Here is a 6,000-nt window from a genome sequence, read left to right on the forward strand (position 1 = left end):
GATGTACAGGGGCAATACATTAGAATTTTGAGATCGAGAGCACATATTTTAAATTAAATAAATATCATCTCAGGTATTACCAACCGATCATGTCCGCCTTCAGATAAACTTCCTTCGAAAATGAGTTTAATTAGCTGAAAATATTATAGAAAATGTTTTTCTTTAAGTGAGTATATATCAGTAAATCGATTCAGTCCATCTTCAAGAGAACATCCATTGAAGATGAACTGTAACCTGTCCGAAAGTATCTGGAAACACATTATATTCACGAATAAAATCTTAAATTCAAAAATAATGGAGTCAATACGCGAGTTTATTTGCGTATTTAAGAAAAGTTGAAGTGTTTTATATTTGTAATTTCAACCCAAAATGTGAAAAAAAATATTACTTTATTCTTCTTTTTAATTTGAAAATACTAATTGATGTAATTTTTTTCTTATATACAGTACTCTTCAACAAGACAATACGGTTACCGGTAACCGAATCTCGCCTCTTTACATTCAATTTTTAAAGCTAGCGACTGTGATAAATCGTGCAAAACTCTGCTAAATAAATGTAAAATTATTAACAGGAAAACATATTCTTGATTCACCCTATAGGGTTAAATATGTAAAGTTTTATGTAAAAGTAAGTTATCTACACCAGCGCACACTTTTACGACTTGTAACACACAATATCGGAGATAAGTAAATGGGAATAGCACTTAAATATATCCCATTTTGCAAACTCATAAACCACAAAATCGAAATTTTTAACCCGGCATAGAATACAAATAACCAACTAATAGTTGTTTTGCTTAAAAATCAGAATAGGTAAGAGGGGATGTTAGTAGTATACGGCATTGTTAGTGAACAGAAACGACGTTATTAAGACGTTACGACTGAAACAACAAGTACCTGTTACCCCTCACTACTTATACCGTTGATATTCTCTATGTACATCTAGACACTTTTATGAGTCCATTAACTTTTAACAGGACCTCCGGGATGAGGAAGAAGGAAGCTGTAGTGCTTGCACAGCATCAGCTATTGTATGCGTTATCGTTGGAAGCCATAAAATTGTCGTGGTGTACAGAGAAAAAGTCGCTAACTTCCCCCGACTAAACTTTTATAGAGAAAGTATATATATATATATATATATACACTATCGATAAAAAGAGAGAATATTGTGTTTTCTCAGTTATGTGGATTTTCTACGTCTTACAATATCCATTATAACATACGATCGCATACAGCTTCAGCTTTTATTGATGGTTCCGTAAAAATCATCGGATAAAATTCATAAAAGTTTTGTTAACGTTTCTAAGTATAGATTTACATCATACATATGAATATGAGCTATCGAAGAGTATTATGCATTGCTTGGAGCCAGTTAAAAAGTTTCCAGTAGATCAATAAAAAGTATTACACTCCACCCATATTCTGTGAATGCGTATCGTCTGTGATAAAATCAATACATTTTCTCCGCCCAATTTTTATATTTTAAATATCATTCGTTGCTTAATAAAGCTCTGTTCATACGTATCCCGCTTACTGCATCATTTTTCATGTTGCATTTTACTGTGTATAATAGTAAATTAGAAGAAATTCTGTAAAGGAAACGAAATTTAATGGTTTGCTTAACAAGCCAAGATTTACTTTGACGACAAAGTATATAAATATAAATTTTAATTAGCTAACTAAATAGGAATTTATCATAGACAAATATCAACAAGATCCTTTTATTTATTTATTTTAAATTTTGCAAGTAATATGTTTCCTTTCTTTTTTTTTTTTTTTTTTAAAGAAAACATCTCATTACTAAAACCGCACACCCATCTGGGATTTAAACGTAAGCCTGAAGGAAATAGTTTTAAAAGAATTAAATCCGAGAGAGACATTATGCATTGTATTAAATAAATTGCATCTTGGAATCCTTAACATATGCATCAAAAGCTCTTCTTTAATTTTAGAATTTCTTCTATTTTCTCTCTCCAAAATGGAAATATTATCTCCTAGATTTAGTTCTGATAATATAAAATTTTTTAGAGTACTTCTGTATATTTTTGGGCTACAATTTTCAGATTGTAGACCTGTACATTCACACTGCCGCCCGTCCTTCGTTAATTTCGATAATGGAGTTAGATGAAAATCGAGGCCAGATATTTCCATATGTGGCCTCGATTTTCATCTACCTGACAATACCAAATATTCCTATATGTGGCCTCGATCTTCATCTACCTGACAATACCAAATATTCCAATATCTGGCCTCGATCTTCATCTACCTGACAATACCAAATATTCCAATATCTGGCCTCGATCTTCATCTACCTGACAATACCAAATATTCCAATATCTGGCCTCGATCTTCATCTACCTGACAATACCAAATATTCCAATATCTGGCCTCGATCTTCATCTACCTGACAATACCAAATATTCCAATATCTGGCCTCGATCTTCATCTACCTGACAATACCAAATATTCCAATATCTGGCCTCGATCTTCATCTACCTGACAATACCAAATATTCCAATATCTGGCCTCGATCTTCATCTACCTGACAATACCAAATATTCCAATATCTGGCCTCGATCTTCATCTACCTGACAATACCAAATATTCCAATATCTGGCCTCGATTTCTATCTTAGAAATCGTAGGCCTGGATTAACTGACTATATACATACTTCTGGACTGGACTGGAAGTCGATTTTTTAAATTAAGAGGTGATTAAAAATTGCAGCCCAGCATTGTGACGATACCACAATAATATAAATTCGATTTTCTTGGGTAATAATTTTTAAAATTTAGTTATTTATGAACTTGGAATTTATAAATTAATTATAAAATAAATTAAGGTAGCATTTAACAACAAATGAAATCTCTTAATCACTCTTAAACATTATTTGCTATAGTTGTGTAATGTCAATCAATATTTGGATTGCATTAAGTAATTAAAACTTTTAAGAATTTTCAACAAGAGGGTACACACTTGAAGATTTCTTTTTTCTTTCTTCCTCTTCCCTATTAAGAGTAATATACTAAATTTTATTAAAACTATAATCCAGTTAAAATATATTAAAGTTTAATTTAATGATTTCAAGGATTATTATCTGAAAGATTTAAAAGGAAGCTCTCCAAACCCGAGTAGATAAACACGCTTCTTCTTCATATGTATTATTTTTATTGATTTTCTTAAACATTCATAACTGAAGCTGCATTAATTAGTAAAATATGAGATTACTTTATAGTGTATTATTACTTTCCCCTGTTATGTATAAGATTTTGACATTTTTGGTCTCAGGACACCTTAAAACGTCGAAAATGCAAAAGAATTCGGGGGAGTTTCTTCTGTATGTATGGATTTTAATGTGTGTATGTGGAGAACGATTTTATTCACCCTCTTTGAAGCTTAACTCCTGAGATTTTGTCGAAAACTTTTGAAATTCTGCAGAGAGGTTTGTATATTAGACTAATTGATGCTATTAAATTTCGGTGATTAAAGGTCGAGGGGCGAGGAGATAAAGGGGTTCGTATGTATCTCCAGTAGGGTCGGACTTAATGACGATTTTACTAGTTATTAGCATTTATAATTTTTTAAAATATAAAACACATCCCTATCGTCAAAATTAAGCTTTTTGCCATTTTATAATAATAAAAAATTAAAAAAATTTAAAAAATAAAATAGCACAACAGATGGCTCCACCAAATGTCTCGGGGAAAGTTAAGCAACTCGTTGCTGGATTTTTTCTTTATATCATCTGTGGGCTCGAACGATACATGCATTTTTTCTATTTTAATAAATGTATTTCTATATAAATGTTTCTTTATGAAGTTTTATTTTATCCACTTAAAAACGTTATTCCGAGAGGGGATTCGTGATCCTCACCTGACACCAAAAGGGGTCCATGGAATAAAAAAGATTAAGAAATACTCATCTAGATTATTTTCTACATCTTCAGAGATGACCCTTACCTCCGAAGAATCCATTAGTAAATTTTTGCATAAAAATTCTGGTAGTAAATTAGCAAATTTAGATGCAAATTTTCCGTTTTATCGAACCAAACTAGGAAGAATTTAGGTGTCGCCTTTGTTACAACACAACGAATTTCTTAAGTACATCTTATGAAGAAGATCAAAAAGCCCCTCTACGACTGCACTGTATCGTAGCTAGTCTAAGTGTACAGCGACTGTTTAATTACCTTATATAACCACCAACAGAGCATATTTATTAAATTCTAATCAAATCATCTCAATAACAAATGAATAACTTCATAGAATGATGATGATGATAATGCTTTCTTGGAAAACATGCATGTAAGAAAGTTGATTGCGTGATCAAGAATTATTAAAATTATAAATAACGTAAAAAATTCCTCAAAAAATCCTACAAAAACACGAATAAATACCAGACTTAGAAGTAACAATGACTATTATCAAGAGTGTAAAATAATATCAAGCAAATATACAGAAAAAAAACCCCGCCGTAATAAACAAATTGCTTTAATAAAAAATGGATTTTAATGCTTTAGCGAGAATTAATCTAATGATAAATTATAGAAAAGTTGGATAATAGTTCTGCATTTTAATACTTTCAAGAGAATAATCATAATTAAGCAAAGTAGAAATTATTGGAGAAGAGTAAATGATCATTACTGTCGATAAGTAAAGACGCGAAGAATAAGAAGAAGGGGGGGAAGAATACAAGTCTCGTGTACCATAAAAAGCTTCCAATGAAAATTCCATTAATTGCACAAAGGAAACACAAAAACAAAACTACAAAAAGCATCTTCCTATTCGAAACTATCAAAAGGTAGAAGATATTAATGGACAAGTGAGAGAGACTCTTTGTTTTTTAGTTTTTGTTGAAGGAATCCGTCTTTCCTCGCGTATTACAACCTATAAAATGGATTTTCTTGGTCTGGACTAAAACAGATGGTAGATCTCTCATGCTATCTCAACTTTAACTTTGCCTCTATTTTTCCTCTGTCCAACTGTATTTGTTGGTCTGATAGAAAGTGATTTCGATCGAAAATCTGGCAGGTGGCTACGAATTTTTTAAGAGAAACGACAGCAAGAAGAAGAAAAGAAGTAGAAGAAAACTATCCGTACATCAAAGAAAAATTTGTCTTTTTATCTATTCTGAATAATTCGGTTTTATAATCTGAACCTTTTTTCCCTCCCTTCTTCTTAAATCCTGCTTTATCCAAGGAGAAATTAATTTGTTTTCCTTAAAACTGTTTCTTTTTAATATTTAAACTTGCATAGATATTCACAATTGCATCTGTAGCTGGAATAAATTTAAATATTTCACGCTATATATTAATATTTAGAGAGGTTTCCTGATTAAAAATATATATATATATATAATACTTTAAGTATTTAATCCTAGTATTTTCAAGGTTAATCATTTTTAAATTTAAGAATTTCCTTCCTTCTAATTATTATTTATAAGCGTTAATAATTGCTTAAATTTATAATTTCTTATCGAGTTTTCTACTGTATTTTCGTCGGAATTACATTAAAAAATAAATTTTATTTTAATAATTAAAACGTAAACATACTCTTCATACATTTTAATTTCTTTTTTTTTTTTTCTTCTTCTTCTTCTTCAGGTAAATTAAAGTGTGGTCTAAAATCCGGGAAAAAAGGCATGATAATGCGTTGAAAGTGGACTTTAATGCGTGTTTAGGTAAGTTTAATGTTGGAAAAGTGACTTTAATTTCTAAAATGTCGACACTAATGCTCAAAATGTTAAATTTGAATTACGTGGGACGAGTTTAACGCTTATAAAGCTACTTTTTTATGTACAGGGAAAGTCCACGGAGAATTAATTTTAAGGAATAAAAAAAATAACTTTAATGTCTTATACGGTTAAATAATGAACACAGTCGTGTAGTAAAATTGCGTATTAAATTTGTAATTAAATTATTTTTAACTACACATTTGTAAACAAGAGAAAATTCTTATTACTTATTTATATTAATGTGTATTTTCATTACAAGAAAAACCTGTAT

Source organism: Centruroides vittatus, unplaced genomic scaffold, assembly GCF_030686945.1.
Source record: "Centruroides vittatus isolate TY-2023 unplaced genomic scaffold, ASM3068694v2 contig_93, whole genome shotgun sequence".
Lineage (NCBI taxonomy): Eukaryota > Metazoa > Arthropoda > Arachnida > Scorpiones > Buthidae > Centruroides > Centruroides vittatus.